The sequence below is a fragment of the Squalius cephalus genome (genome assembly GCF_949319135.1).
Source record: "Squalius cephalus genome assembly, chromosome: 4".
Taxonomy (NCBI): domain Eukaryota; kingdom Metazoa; phylum Chordata; class Actinopteri; order Cypriniformes; family Leuciscidae; genus Squalius; species Squalius cephalus.
In genome coordinates, this window is record NC_137125.1 from 32853734 (window position 1) to 32870788 (window position 17055).

A 17055-nucleotide genomic window follows, 5' to 3' on the forward strand; every position below is an offset into this window, starting at 1 on the left:
AACGTGTCCGGACAAACTCAAAGGGAACACATAGGAACTTGTATACTAAAGATAACGAGGTGAACACAGCTGAACCAAACTAACTAATAACATACCATAGAAACTAAAGCGTGGCAGGGAATCTAAACAAAGGAACACATGTGACAAATGAAAATGTCTCAAGTTACGACAGTAACCTATGTTCATGACATCATCACTAGTGTGAACCAGAAGTATACAGTATAAGGGGAGCCTGTAGAACATGTCAACAACTTATGGTCTGAAGGGACTGTTCAGCAGGCATCCCCGAGGCATGGCGAAAAGACGCAGTGTCTCGTTCCCTGTTCTCAGGGAACATAGGTTACAGTCGTAACCTGAGATGTTCCCTTTCGAAAGGGAACTCGCACTGCTTCAGAACGCTATGGGGAACGATCTACCCATGCTGCCATGCTGAGGGGAGTGCATACCAAATTATGATGTGACAAAAAACGTAAAAAAAAACGGTTTAGTTTCACTGAAATGCCAAAAACACTCCCCCTTCGGGTCACATACAGGCTGTCAGTGACAGTATTTCCTACGGCCACTGCCCAAGCTATAAGCATCAAAGAGACCTCCGATACAATGAAGGCCTACCAAGGCCAATCAAAGGCTTTGGAACCAACAACATCCGTGTGTGGCAGGATGGGTTAGCACCCCTCCTACTTGTCATGGTTTGAGGTTTGGCCAATGGCCTGGCATCCGGTGCGTATAAGTGCACGAGCTACCAGTTCATTGGGGTGCGTCATTGTCCGGGGCCGTGACGTCATCCACGTGCCCTGCTGCGTTTTGCTGGAGTGTAGTGTCGAATGTGTTGCTGCTCGTAAGGACCGCTGAAGCTGATTATCCACTTCTGTGTTTACTGGTCTGTGTGCTTTCTGGAGAGTTGAATGTGGACATTGGAGACAGTGTAAGATCTTTGTCGGAGATATCTGGCTCTATCCACCGCATAGTTTGGGATAGTAATCCCGGGACAGCATGTTTTGTTGCACGCGATAAGGGCAATAGCGGCGTTCCGAATGAGTATTATATGCCCCGTGCTTCATCGTAAAACGCTGTTTGCTGTCTGCCTCATCATCGGCTGCTGTTCTGTTTCAAGTGAACTGTTTCCAGCGAACTGTTTCCAGTGATTTTGCTTTCAGTGAATTCTGTTTTCACCAGATGGAATTAGTCCATGTTAAATACGAGACTGACCTGCCCTCGATGGGTTTTTTGATGTAACAATCCAAGTGAATCCTTTGTGCTTCCTAGGTTTCGGCTGCGGACGTGATTCAGTGATATGCTTTGAGTTTCTTTTGTTTTCCTTTTTTTTGTTTATTTCTTTAATTGATTTCAATGGTTGGATATTTTTTAAATTGTATTTTTGTTTTGAATTCAATTATTTTGATTAGCGAATTTATGTATTGCTTTCATTGAACCATTATTATGGTTGAACTATACTGCTGAATTTATGTAATCATTTGTTTATAGTGGGTCTTTTTTGAGTTTATGCGTTGTCTTTTGTTATTTTTTGGTCTTGATTTGTGACGACCGGGTCGGGTCCAAGTAGTGGGTTCCTTCTTGGAATTGTATTAAGTTGTTCATTATATTGTTATATTATTATTTTGTTTTTTGTATATCACTGCTCTATAATGTCTGTTTTCTTTTGTTTGTTGGCAGGACATGGGCACCCGGGGGCAGACGAGTGACCTTCTGGTGGTGGCGTCCTCACTGTGTGTTGTGGTCTTCTCTGACATGAGTCGTTGAGTGTGTGCTAGTGTGTGTGCACCGTGAATAGAGTGATTTTCATAAGGGTGATATCTTGAGACTGCCCCTGTTGGTAAGCCCAGGTCTCTCTGTTGCCAACGATAGAATTTAGCAAATAGATGAGAGTGATTGCTGGTCGACGCCTTTTATAACTATTATGTCTTTTAACAATTAATAAAATCTTTTTTCATTACCTATGTCTCTGATTCCAACAGTGATTTAGAACCTGTGTGTGCCAGTAGTTTAGAGGTTGTGTTAAATTCTTGGTGTGAAATTCCCCAGGTGGCGTAGTCGGAAATAATATTAACCTGAATTGAGCGTGTGTATAATTCGTTTGCTCCGCCTAACTCTACATATAATAGAGCTGTCCTCTCACTAAGGCTCTGCCACACGTGGAAGGGGTTCCTTTAAGGGAATATGGCCAGGGGGTCCAAAGGAGTCCCGTCCAGTCACTTTCTGAGGGGGACATGAAGCCAACCCCACATGCCACCAGGGAGACGGACCTGGTCTAATTTAATGACCTAGTCTTGCCAACAACCTGTCTGTTTCCTAAACAGAGTCTCAAACATTATTTGCCTCACTTGTGGAGGCATCCGATAGGGAGGATTTCAGATAGTGGCAGTGATTGCTCACAGACCGGATCATAGAGACGGGCATCCTGGAGAGTAGAACTCAGCATATCTTTCTAACCCTTGCGAACGAGGGGAGTATCTCTACCCAATCCTGGATCTACACAGTGCTTCAAAGCCATGTGGAGGCTGGGCACTCTGAAAGGGACCCTAATAGGTGAGCGCCTCCAGCTCTAAGGCTGATCTAACAGGGAGGCCTCATGAGAGTCCTTCGACCTTCCGACCAGACTTAGGGAGCTAAGTATTCATACAGAACGACCCTCAGAAAGATTCTGGAACACTATACCCATGATAAGTATTGACCAGGCTCTGGGCTAGGTTTTGCCTTTGCAATGCTAAGCATCCAACTCGTTGGGGATCCGCCTTCAAGGGGGCCTGTCAAGGCCTAACTACTGGATAGCGGGACTGTTAGCAGAACTAGCCTCAGAAGCCAGGTGCTCTCACAGACATCTCTACGGGCCTGGTTATTTCACATTGCCAACAGGCAGTGTACTCAGCAAAAGTGCTATCGACCCTTTAACCCCCTCGGGTCGGCTATCGCGCCGGCGCGATTGTCTAGCTTTTTTCTTATCAGTGCAAAAGAGACTCAAATAACTCGATTTATGTCATACAGACAAGTGTTATGCATCATTCAAAACTGTTAAATGTCTTCTTTTATTTATGTACACTAATAATAAAAACAAAATGTTGTGTTTTTCGTAAAATAAACATGATGCGCGTTCTCCCGTCTCTCTCAATGTGAAGTTCATTCTGAAACGCGACAGAAAATGATCTGTAACTCAGCGAATGCTTGTCACTGTGACATGAAACATATGTCTTTACAAAGCTTGAAGTCTACATTTTTAAATTATGTAAATCATATCAAAAACAAAATATTCTGTTTAAGTAATCTGTATGAAAGCAACGACACATACAGTTTCTCCAGCCCGAGCTCATTAGTTCTACTGTGACCACACCCACGCGAGCACGAGCGATTGACATGCAAATGATCCACGCGGAGGAACGCAGACCTGTAAACGCCCATTACCTCAAAAACAAAGAATCTGAGACTTCAATATTCCTCCGTTTTTCCTCGAGGTTGGAAGACTGTGTTTGTGCTGTGCTGTTTACCTTGTATTTACCTCAGAAGAATTAGAAGAACACGATTTGATTATGAGAATGATTTTTAAGTTAAGACACTCATAATAGTAGCATGTTATTGTTGCATAAACTTTACATTGTAGCTACTAGTTAAACTGGTGCCAGACTAAAATGTACTTTATGAAATGAGATTGGAGTAAAAACATGAAGCCTAATGCTAAATGTATATGTAAGACACAAGGATGTTTTTATGTTTGATAATTAAACACAGCACGATATAAAAGTAGGCTAGTGTTTATTCTAATATGGTGAATATTATAATGTTTAGTCCCGTGCTTACTGTTAAATACTGTGTTTGTGTATATCTGCTCAAACGTAGATATTTATAATATGGTAACAATAATGTTTAATAGTTTGGAGCGGCTCGATCGCTTCAGTAAATGTTCTCTGCATGCGCTGTGAGTTTGACTCAGTCGCGCTGTGCGTTTGAAAAGCAAAACATGCCAAACATTAGGCTTCATGTTTTTACTCCGATCTCATTTCATAACATCATAACGAATGGAAACGTTTGAAGTAACATATGATAAATCCATATATTTTTCTCTAGTGTAGTGTTACTGAAGTGTTCATTTTTAACAATTTATAGGCCGCCTGCTATCTAGGCTATTGTTATTATTTTATGCAGCCCTACACATATATGCCTACAAGGCACAACAAACTTGGTGTTCATACACACACATATATATATATATATGTGTGTGTGTGTGTATTTTACATTTATGCATTTGGCAGATGCAGACACTTTTATCCAAAGCAACTTACATTGCATTTCATGGTACACATTTACATTCTTATCAGTTCTTGCTTTCCCTGGGAATCAAACCCATGACCTTGCCATTGCAAGCGCCAACACTCTATTGTTTGAGCTACAGGAAGGCTCTTGTAATTTCATAATTTTAACCAGAAAAATCTAAAATATATTCCCAAAATCGTGCAACCCTATAGTTTCTCTTGATATCAGCATGTTCACAGGTGTTTTTTTTTTTTTTTTTTTTTTGTTTGACAGTGACCAGATGCCACTGGATGAGTCCTGCTAACTTCAACATTCGCATGAGTCTCTGTACATGAACATGGTAAAATGAAAAATCAAACACCTTGGAAATAACAGGTATGTACTATGTTTGAAGATTGGCACTACCTGTTATATAAGCCTGATGACTCTAACATAAGAGGAGGCCTATGGGAAGGGTATGCATAGCCTACCTATATATAGGAACTTCAGGGCCCTAATTTCACCATCCTATGAAAACCATATTTAACACCCCCTTAATACTTCCTAACGGAGAACCGTAGCCTATTATTCAACCTTAATAAAAACTCACGTAAAGGGAGAAGACCTACAGAGCTCAACCTGCTGCCCATAGAGCGATGGCCTAAACGACATTCACAAAATGGAGGCCTATCACCATAAGAGCACGAAAGAGCACTCTTACTACCAAACCCGACGCCAGAAGGGTTCCAAATTGAAGGAATATCTCATAATAGGTCCAGCCTCAGGCTGATGCAAGAAGCACTTGGGGTGAGAGATTTAAATGCTTCAAATCTGTCAGCCGATCAGCCTGGTATGCTTGCAACACCGTCATTGTGTGCAAGGCATCACCAGCCAGACCCGCCACCACGTATGCCCTGCCATTTAAGCGAGCAGGACCTGAATCGCCTGGTACAGATGTCTGTCCCTCTTCCCTTGAGAAGAGAGCAGACGAGAGTGGAGTTTTCTCAAGGGCTCAAAAAACTCACGGTGGCACAAGCAGATCCCTCAGGAACTGATTGTGCATGCTCTGAGCCAAAACAATAAAAACACAAGTTGTGTGTCATCAAGAATCAATATCTTAGACACAGATGCACACACTTCCTGAAGTGTTTTTCACAAACCATAATTACTTCTTTGAAGTTTTCAGGTTGAAGAGTACAAACATAACAGTCCCTGAAGACGAAAAAGCTGTTGACATGTTCTCCAGGCTCCCCTTATATACTTACGGGTCGCACCAGTGATGATGTAATAGGCTGTGTGTAATCATTGTGTAAAAACCAAGACAATTTTCCAAATGAATTCTAATAAATTATTTAATAAAGAAAAATGCATGTTACTGGTAACGTTTACACAGTAAAATCCCAAGTGCTAAACAAACTTGCTCAGTTTTACAGATGGTTCCAATCTATAGAGAGTAAAAGTAACACTGAAGCAATGTTGCAGGTCACTCTGCAAGTGATGATTGAGCAATAGTGAGGACACCTGCAATTAACAAGCAGAATCACTGAAGATAAGAGGATTAACAAGAACAGAAAAAAGAGAAGAGTTGAGCAGAAAGTCAAGTCAAGTCACCTTCATTTACATAGCACTTTTTACAACACAGATTGTTTCAAAGCAGCTTTACAGTGATAATAGGAAATTAATGCAATAAAGATTGATTTGGCTGTACAGCAGCTCTAGAAGAATGCAATTGTCCAACTTAATTTTTGATTGATTCATTTCCTTCAACTGAAAACAGAAAACTTTTAATGGTTTAATGGAAATAGGTTTCAAAGTGCAAGTGCAACAAGAACTACAACTGACTTCAGCCACAGCCTTAGATTAAATCAAATGAAGATAAAACATTGAATCTCTCAAGATCTCAGCAGAGGAGGATTAAACAACTCCACAAACAGCATTACCAGCTTCACTTATTACCAACCAGACTGACTTTATTTCTGTCAGACGTCTACAGAAGTGCTTATTGAGAATTAACAGAGGTTTAGAAGTTAATATTTTATTGTTTCATTTGAAGTTCCCGTGATGGTGATCAGTGTTTGCTTTAGTTGGGCTCTTGACCCTTGACTTTTGGTCATAAGTTTTTCTCTGGCTGCTGTAACTGAGTGTTCATAAAACACATTTGTTATGGCACAAAAGCCAAGAAAATATATGATCTGGTGTTGATGGTTAAGTATTGATGATGACAGTCATCATTTAGTGACCTGATTCACTGATCTTGTTCAGAGTCTAATCTCTGTTTAAACGGGCGACTTATTATTAGTTTTATTCAAAACTGTGATTCTACAACATAAAAGACAACAGTTTTCTGACAATCATGTAATATGAAAGATTTTACAAACAGTTTGTGCAAATAAAGTTTTCATCTATGCCATTACTAAGACTAACGCAGACATCAAGAATCACAACAATGGTGACCATAAAAAATGATTCATGCTGCAGTGCATGCTGGGTACCAGCATAGTACAGTATGCATTGCGGCATGAATAAATAACACAGGTTAATTGTATATTTTTTATTTATTCTTACTATTTGCTTTTATGTTTGCTGTTTTTGTTCTGACTTAAATTGCTTGTTTTGTGATGTTCAGATGTTTATCTGAATATTTTGTTAACTGCAGCTGTTCATCACTAATGCTCAATCATCACTTAATTAATCACTTAATTTATTGACTGCAATGTATATTTTCTTTTAGGGTGCTTTCACATCTGTAGTTCGGTTCATTTGGTCCGGACCAAATGATACTTTGTAGCATTTTTCAGGCGTTTTGGTTCCTTTTCACACCACACTGATTGCTTTGGCCCGAATCAGTTGATGAGTGTAAGAAACAAACAAAAATGCAGTCACGTGACAACATCCACATCACTCGTTGACCAGATGTGTCTTGAACGTATTTCCATAACTGCACTTCGATTGGTCAGAATTGACGTGCGGGAAAATTCCAACAGAACTCCTGGAAGTAAACAAAGAGGAGGAAAATCCGTTAGACAACACTCCGCTTTTTACTATGGAGAGATGACTGCGTGGGCTGATTGTATCCCTGGTCATAGTTTATTATATAGTTTGTCTACACCACTTTAGGCAAACAATAACATTTGAGAATGAAGCGAGGATGCGGCTTGAAAATAATGTTTTAATGCACTGCACGCTGCGAAGGCACATCGCAAGTCACTTCAGGACCTCCTCACAACTCCAAGTTTGTCCGCGAGCTGCCATGCTAAAAGTGCAAACTGTCAACAAACATTAGTCTTCCTCCCATAATGCACAGCGCAGCTGACTATGGCAGCTGGTTTAGTTAAAAAATGCACAGTTCTCTGGCAGTTGGGTCTGTTCAAAAACTCAAGCGCATGCGTCGTGACTGAGCACGTTGTTTGTGTTTGGAGCTCCGTCGAATTGATTCATAATCCTTGATTTTCTTCTTTACACTCATTTACAAACGAACATGTTCTATTTTTACAGCGTGTGAACATATCTCCGATACTATTCTCTATATAAAACAATCGGATTGCTTTGATATCGCTACTTATATCCACCTTTCCGAACTTCCGCTACTAGCCTTAGCCCACTAGCATTGCACGCGTGGTCTCGCCTATCGATCGTCTTATTTACACCCGTATCACTGAAAGCTATAATTCGTATATATCGGATGTGTGTCTAACGTTACCTTTGAGTGCAGGTGAGGACACGTTAGAGCCGCATTCTGTGCAGTTAGAGTTGGGCTTCTCCCCTCTTCGCGAAACGGAACGCAACGCTTTGATCGTCCATCGTCCATTGCAGTTCCATCGTCCGGCATGTCTACGCTACCTCAGGTAAAGGTAAGGTGCGCACTCACTGTTTTCCTGGTGCTCGTGTTCTCGAAGTCGCTGCACAGGTTCCCGGGATCCTAAACGGTGACAAGCGTGTCGGAGCTGTCGTGCTGCACGCGGGAACGAACGACATCAGGCTGCGGCAGACGGAGGTTGTGAAGAAGGACTACAGGAGCCTGATCGAGACGGTACGCAGCACATTGCCTGAAACAACGATCATCGTGTCTGAACCGCTTCCCACGTACCGACTAGGACATGAAAGGTTCAGTAGATTATTTGCTCTAAATGAATGGACATCTCCAAGACGTTACACACCATATGACTAGTAAGTCAAAGTCCAAATCACAGTCTTTGCTGTCCCAACTTAATTGATATAAGTACCAATGTAGAACATTATATAGAAACTGTGTCTACTCCTCGTTTAGTGAGGTCAAACATTAAATCTACTGTAGGATCTAGGAAAAATCTAATGATGTTTTATAAACAAAGTTCGGGAGGAGCACGTTCAAATAAGCAATCCAATCTACTCGTCATCAAACAATTATGTCTACCCTAATCAGCATGACAAGAAGTATATATATATCCACACTGTCAACTCACCTAATATTCCTTGACAGTTTTTCAGCATTTGGTCCCGCCCATTTGTCGTAATGTCAGAGATCGAAGTCGAACTCTTCCCGTCTGATGACGATGCCCTCGCTACCCAGGATCCATCACAGTTTCCCAGCACTGCAACGAGCTCCCAGGCTCAACAGGACACCGCAGCTGAACCTCCAGCTACACAGCGAGGCCGCCGGCCTAGCCGAGCCGCTTCCCGTACCCCGAGGCGCCGTGGCTTGCCCTCACCTCCACCATCAAGATTGCCACCACCTTCTCCAGCTTCTTCCTACACTTCAGCACAACCGACCATTCCGGCTATAGAAAAATGGACAGTTTTGGGATTGAGACAAGCGCTAATCAGCGCTGATGTTCATTTTTCCAGGAGAATGAATAAAGCACAATTGTACAACCTGTATGTTTCACTCCAGTCTGCTTTCCCGTCTCCAAAATCCACTCCGTCTGCAAAATCCGGAAGAAAGGCACGTTCCCAGTTAACTCCTACTCCCTCTCGCGCAGGGCCTAGTTTTCCGCGAGCGTCAGGCCGCAGCAGGCCTTCTGCTAGCCTGAGCCGCGCCCCAGATTCAGCCGCCGCTGCCAGGCCCCAGTCTCCTCTCCGCTCCGCCGAGCTACAGACCGCAGCTTTCTCCAGCTCCGCGCCCCCCGTCTCAACGCCATTTCTAATTGAGACAGGCGGTAGTGTGAGTATGCTTCCAATGGCGCAGGCTCAGCCACCATATAATCTTCCTGTCTCTTTTTCCAACCCGTTCCCCTGTCAGTGGCCTGCAGCCCCACCTCCAGACTCTAGCGCGAGGCTGCCTCAGCTAGAGTCGCAGGCCCAGACACCATTTCTACCTCCCCAGCTCCCTTCCTTTCCCACTTTTTCTGTTCCTCCACAAGCTCCAGGGGTCGACCCAAGTGTGAGGTTGCCTCCACAAACGGCCCCGGCCCCGGGGACTTTTCCTCCTAACACTTTTCCTCAAAATCGTTCTCCTTTCACTTTGTTTTCCGCAACGCCGATGCCCATCCCGCCGAACGCTACAGCTATGGAACCGCCCCCTGTTGCCAGTAACATCAGAGCTCAGATCCTCACAGGTGCGGACATCGATTTATCTTCCCTTCTCTCTTTACTTCCTCCCTCTGTGTCAAATCGTCAAATCGACTGCGGCGATTTTGAAGTCACCCTCAAAAACCCGGTTAATAATTCATCCCGCATTCTTTCGTTCTCTGAATTTGCTATTGCTTTCAGCCGTTATAGCGAAATAATTTGTGCCGCACTACCCCACAGGAGAAGAGAGTTAAACGATTATCTCGCGATAATCGCAGAACTCGCGCTATCATACGGAGGAACCCATTTTTACACTTACCATAAATTGTTCTCTGCAAAGTGCGCCGTCCGAGTAGCCCAGTGGAACCAGTGCCCTTACTGGGGCGCTCTAGACACAGAGCTACACAATAGAGTGTTCCTAGGCTGCCGTAACATATCCTGCGCAGTTTGCAGATCCGTTTCTCACTCCACCACAGCTTGTCCCTTGATTAATCCTCCCCGCCCAGATCCATCACCAGCTGAAAAATCAACCAGTTACGTCCCACGGCCAGCAAACATCAATTTCAACGACTCCGATTCCAAAAGAAGAAATTTCACATCCAACAGTCAAGTTTGCAATAACTTCAACTCAGGACGCTGCTCACGTCAACGCTGCCGTTATTTGCATGTGTGCAGCTATTGTGGCGGCGCTCATGCCCGCACCATATGCCCTGTTAAAAGGTCCGTAAATAAAGAGTCAAAAAATTACTTGTCGACTCCTGTGAATATTTCTCGTCTGTCTTCTGAATTGTCTCACCACCCCAACACTGATTTTACCAACTATTTACTGTCTGGTCTCGAGCACGGTTTCAAACCCGGCGTTGAAAGCCTCCCCTCTCAAAGTATCATATGTGATAATCTCCAGTCCGCGCTCGCTGAACCCGACGCAGTCGACAGCCTGATTAAAAAAGAAATCGAATCAGGCTTTATGATTGGTCCTTTCAACAACCCTCCTTTCGAGTGTTTCCGCATCAGCCCCATTGGGGTGGCTACCAGAAAATTTTCAGGCAAAAAACGTTTAATAATCGATCTCTCAGCCCCACACAACTCCCCGTTTCCAAGCATAAACAGCCTTATTTCTCTGGAACAATTTTCTCTTAATTACCACACCATTGACCAAGCCATAACCTTGATTAAAGACGCAGGTTACGGCGCTTGGCTCGCTAAAGTCGACATCACCTCTGCTTTCAAAGTAATGCCCATTCACCCAGATTCATGGCATTTGTTCGGCGTACGCTGGCAAGGAAAATTTTACTTCGCCGTCCGTTTAACTTTTGGCTGCAAAAGCAGCCCCAAGATTTTTGACATGCTATCAGAAGCAATTTGTTGGATTCTTTCCAATAACTACTCAATACCCTACTTAATCCATCTATTAGATGATTTCCTAATCATCTCACCGCCTGACCTTGTCCCAGCCGCGCATCTTCTCACAGTCCAAAAAGTCTTCGCTGAGCTCGGGATTCCAATAGCCCAAGATAAACTCTGGGTCCAGCCACATCCATTGAATTTCTGGGCATTAATTTGGACTCAGTTAACTTCCAGGCCTCACTACCCAAGGAGAAAATCGACAGGATTATTCTGGTTGCATCCGCCCTCCTAGAAAATCCACATTGTTCCAAACGAGAGCTACTTTCTCTACTCGGCCACCTAAACTTTGCGATGCGCATCATCCCGCAAGGCCGCCCTTTCATCTCACATCTCCTCTTCCTCGCTTCATCAGCGCACGCGCTAGAGGACCAAATCTCCCTAACTACTTCATGTTGCAATGAGCTCAGTTTATGGATAACTTTCCTTAAACAATGGAACGGCCTGTCTTTTTTCTATAATGATCTGATTTCTCTCCCTGAGGATATCCAACTGTTTACTGACGCAGCTCCCTCCATTGGTTTTGGAGGGTATTACCAAGGCCGTTGGTTCGCGTCTACATGGCCCGCCCAGCTGTCAGACTCACCGCAGTCACTAACATCCTCAGCGCTGTTCAAGTTGTATCCTCTAGTGGTAGCAGCTTTCCTGTGGGGAAAAGAATGGTCAACTAACAGCATAATGGTGCACTGCGATAACGAAGCAACTGTGCATTGCATCAATAAAGGCCGCTCAAATTCCCCCGCACTAATGCCTCTCCTAAGACGCCTCATTTGGATCGCGGCTTGCGATCAATTCATTTTAACTGCCAAACATGTTCCAGGTTCCAGAAATCAAATAGCTGACTCTCTCTCTCGTTTTGCTTTCCAGAAATTCAGGCTGCTGGCACCAGATGCGGACCCATTTCCAACCCCAGTACCTCACTATTCAGAGTTGATATTCCCATAAACCACCCATTGAAACCACTTCTCGATGCCTCTCTTAATTCCATTCTTCAAGCCGTTTCAACCAGCACCCTCCACTCCTACTTAACCGCATGGAAGTGTTTTCAGTCTTTTCACTTCACATACAAGCTGCCTTTTCCAAATTTTTCTCTGCTCACCATCACTTCATTCATAACCTATCTCGACAGCATCAAGAACCTCAAAGCCGGCTCCATCAAGGGTTATCTAAGCGGAATCCAATTCTTCCACAAACTCCTTTTTGGTTCACCCTCCACAGAGATTGCAAATTCTCAGACATCAATGCTCATCAAAGGTATTCAAAAAACCCAACCCACCCGCCCAGATGCCAGGAAACCTATAACTTTAGACATACTTACTAAATGCATCTCCACCCTCCGCAGAGGTTACTATTCCACCAACACAGCCCGCACACTGGACGCAATGTTCATTTTGGCTTTTTTCGGCTTTCTGAGATGCTCAGAACTCACTATAACTTCCAGCTTCAACCCAAAAATCCACCCCACAACAACAGATCTATCAGTGCTAGACAACGAAACCATCTCCTTCTTCATTAAGCAAAGTAAGACCGATCAAACCAGGAAAGGCCATTTCATATATATTTTCAATCTCTCATCACCAATCCAACCATACCAAACTCTCTCAGCCTACTTGCTCTTCAGGAATTCACAGTCTAAATCCCCTTCTGACCCACTTTTCGTAGATGACTCCAACCGCCCTGTTACACGTTTCTGGTTCCAAAAACACCTCAAATCCGTCTTGCTCCTTTCAGGCATCCCAGCAGACCACTTTTCCAGCCACTCTTTTCGCATAGGCGCAGCTACAACAGCTGCTCAAAAAGGCCTCTCTCAGCAGCAGATCCAATCACTTGGCCGTTGGTCATCGGAAGCCTTCAAAAGTTACATCCGCTCAAACCGCTTCCATATCAAAGAAGCCCAACGAACCCTCATCAGCTAAATTCTTACAAATCCTCATTCACGTTGAAGCAAGTCATTTCCAAACACCAAGTCCACCTCAGCTAATCTACTTCACTCCCGCAGAATTTCTGTCACTCCGTTCCAAACTTATTTCACTTCTGCAGCAGTGTCTTCTATTTCGCTCCCGCAGGAGCACAGTCTCTATGTCCAAAATCAGTTTGGATATTTAAAAAGCAAGTCGAAGCAAGTTTGGTCCACTGCCGCAGCAGTGTCATCTACTCCACTCCCACAGGAGCTCCATTACTCCATCTAAACTTGCTCCACTGCCGCAGCAGTGTCATCTACTCCACTCCCACAGGAGCTACATTACTCCATCTAAACTTGCTCCACTGCCGCAGCAGTGTCATCTACTCCACTCCCACAGGAGCTACATTACTCCATCTAAACTTGCTCCACTGCCGCAGCAGTGTCATCTACTCCACTCCCACAGGAGCTACATTACTCCATCTAAACTTGCTTCACTGCCGCAGCAGTGTCATCTACTCCACTCCCACAGGAGCTACATTACTCCATCTAAACTTGCTTCACTGCCGCAGCAGTGTCATCTACTCCGCTCCCACAAGAGCACAGTCTCTATGTCCAAAATCGGTTTGGATAGTTAAAAAGCAAGTCGAAGCAAGTTTGGTCCACTGCCGCAGCAGTGTCATCTACTCCGCTCCCACAGGAGCTCCATTACTCCATCTAAACTTGCTCCACTGCCGCAGCAGTGTCATCTACTCCGCTCCCACAAGAGCTCAGTTTCTATGTCCAAATCGGTTCGGATTTTTAAAAGCAAGTCAAAGCAAGTTCGGTCCACTGCCGCAGCAGTGTCATCTTCTCTGCTCCCGCAGGAGCTCCATTACTCCATCCAAACTTGCTTCACTGCCGCAGCAGTGTCATCTTCTCCGCTCCCGCAGAAGCTCAGTTCTATGTCCAAATTGGTTCAGATATTTAAAAGCAAGTCGTAGCAAGTTTGGTCCACTGCCGCAGCAGTGCCATCTACTCTGCTCCCGCAGGAGCTTAGTTCCGTGTCCAGATAATTTGGAGATAAAGTTCCGTTCCCCGTAGCAGTGTTTACTCTTCCGTCCCTTTGCTATCAGCTAGTTGGACAGCAAGCCAAAATTATTTGATCCACTGCCGCAGCAGTGTCATTTCTAGAGCTAGTTCTCCATCAACTTGCTTCACTGCAGCGGTTATTCCTTTCTACTCCACTTCCGCAGAAGTATATCACTTATGACCATCTCCAGCCTACCACCTTAGAGACACACCCTTCTGACGCCATGCTAGCTTTGCACTCTGCAAGTTTTGGGGGGTCACCAACATCATGGCGGCTGTCCGGCTTTATTTGCAGCTTTTGGGGGGAGTACTCTGGGTTCGGGCCGAATACCGAGCCCGGAGCCCTCTCCTCGGACAGCACGCCAAATACGCATTTATTCTATCTAACTTATTTGTAAGTGTGAACTAGTGAAATGATGTTTTATAAACAAAGTTCGGGAGGAGCACGTTCAAATAAGCAATCCAATCTACTCGTCATCAAACAATTATGTCTACCCTAATCAGCATGACAAGAAGTATATATATATCCACACTGTCAACTCACCTAATATTCCTTGACAGTTTTTCAGCATCCCTCCACCACCCCGACTCCTCACTCTTGGCTTAATCTTTACAGCCAGGAATACGGGGGGAGTACTCTGGGTTCGGGCCGAATACCGAGCCCGGAGCCCTCTCCTCGGACAGCACGCCAAATACGCATTTATTCTATCTAACTTATTTGTAAGTGTGAACTAGTGAAATTGTGATTAAACCAGAAAATCTCAATATTAGTGAACAAAACCAATTTCTAAAGCTAGGTCTTCTAAACATTAGATCGCTCACACCTAAGGCAGTTATTGTAAATGAAATGGTCACAGATAATAGTTTCGATGTACTTTGCCTTACTGAAACCTGGATTAAACCAAATGATTATTTCGGTCTTAATGAGTCTACTCCACCAGGATACTGTTATAAGCATGAGCCCCGTCTGATTGGTCGTGGCGGCGGTGTTGCAACAATCTATAGAGATATTCTTAATGTTACTCAGAAAACAGGTCACAGGTTTAATTCGTTTGAAGTACTTGTGCTAAATATTACGCTCTTAGATGTAAGAAATAAATCCCTATTATCTCTAGCTTGGGCTACTGTATATAGACCTCCAGGGCCCTATGCTGATTTCCTAAAAGAGTTTGCAGACTTTCTCTCAGATCTATTGGTCAATGTCAATAAAGCATTAATTGTTGGAGATTTTAACATACACGTAGATAACACAAATGATGCGTTAGGGGCTGCGTTTACAGATTTATTAAACTCCTTTGAGGTCAAGCAAAACGTCACTGGTCCCACTCATCGTCTTAATCATACACTAGATTTAATTATATCACATGGAACCAATCCAACCGATATAGATATTATACTGCAAAGTGATGATGTCACTGACCATTACATGGTAACTTGCATACTTCGTACTGCTGAAATTTGTCATGTTGCGCCACGCTATTGACCAGACAGAACAATCCTCCCAACCAATATAGATAGATTCTCAAATAGCTTACCTGATCTATCTCAGCTGCTCAGTGAACCCAAACAAACAGATGAACTAGAGGAAATGACTAGCACTATGAGCACCATTTTCTCTAGTACATTAGACATTGTTGCACCAATTAGATTAAAAAAGGTTAGAGATAAAACTAAAGCACCATGGTACAACAGTGCTACGCATGTTATCAAGAGAGAAACCCGTAATTTAGATCGTAAATGGAAACAAACTAATTTAGAGGTCTTTAGAATCGCGTGGAAAGACAGTATGTCACATTATAAAAAGGCCCTAAAAGCAGCCAGGGCTGAGCATCTCCGCAAACTAATAGAAAATAACCAAAATAATCCAAGGTTTTTATTTAACACCGTGGCTAGACTAACAAATAAACAGACATCACCTGAGCAAAATATTCCATTACAGTTTAGTAGTAATGATTTTATGAATTTCTTCACTGAGAAAATAGAAAGCATCAGAAACACAATTGTAAATGTACAATCTTTAATGGTGTCTTATGATTCAGCCTCAATTAACGCCCCTCAAGAACAACTACAGCGCTTAGTTTACAACTATAGGACAGGAAGAGCTAAATAAACTTATCATTGCATCTAAACCAACAACATGTTTATTAGATCCAATACCCACTAAACTACTGAAAGAAGTGTTACCTGTAGTGGAAGAGCCTCTTCTCAATATTATTAACTCGTCTTTAACTTTAGGTCATGTTCCAAGAATATTCAAGTTGGCAGTTATAAAACCTCTCATTATGAAACCACAATTAGATCATAATAACCTAGCAAATTACAGACCCATTTCAAATCTTCCATTTATGTCTAAAATACTAGAAAAAGTTGTGTCCGCTCAATTGTGCTCTTTCTTGCAAGAAAATGATATCTATGAAAAATTTCAGTCAGGATTCAAGCCGCATCATAGCACAGAAACTGTGCTCGTTAAAATTACAAATGATTTACTTCTAGCTTCTGACCAAGACTGTATCTCAATACAAGTTTTACTCGATCTTAGTGCTGCATTCAACACTATAGATCACAAAATACTCTTAGATCGACTACAAAATTACACTGGTGTTCAGGGACAGGCATTAAACTGGTTTAGATCATACCTATCAGACCACTACCATTTTGTCTGTTTAAATGGGGAAAAATCGAAGATAACGTCAGTAAACTATAAGAAAACATGGAATTAGTTTCCACTGTTATGCTGATGACACTCAATTATATATTCCATCACGACCAGATGAAAACACTAAATTATCTAAATTGGCAGAGTGTCTTAAAGATATAAAATACTGGATGACGTGTCATTTTCTGCAATTAAATTCAGATAAAATGGAGGTATTACTTATTGGTCCAAAAAATTGCCCACAAAACCTCTTGCAATACAACTTTAATTTAGAAGGATGTCCTGTTACTTTATC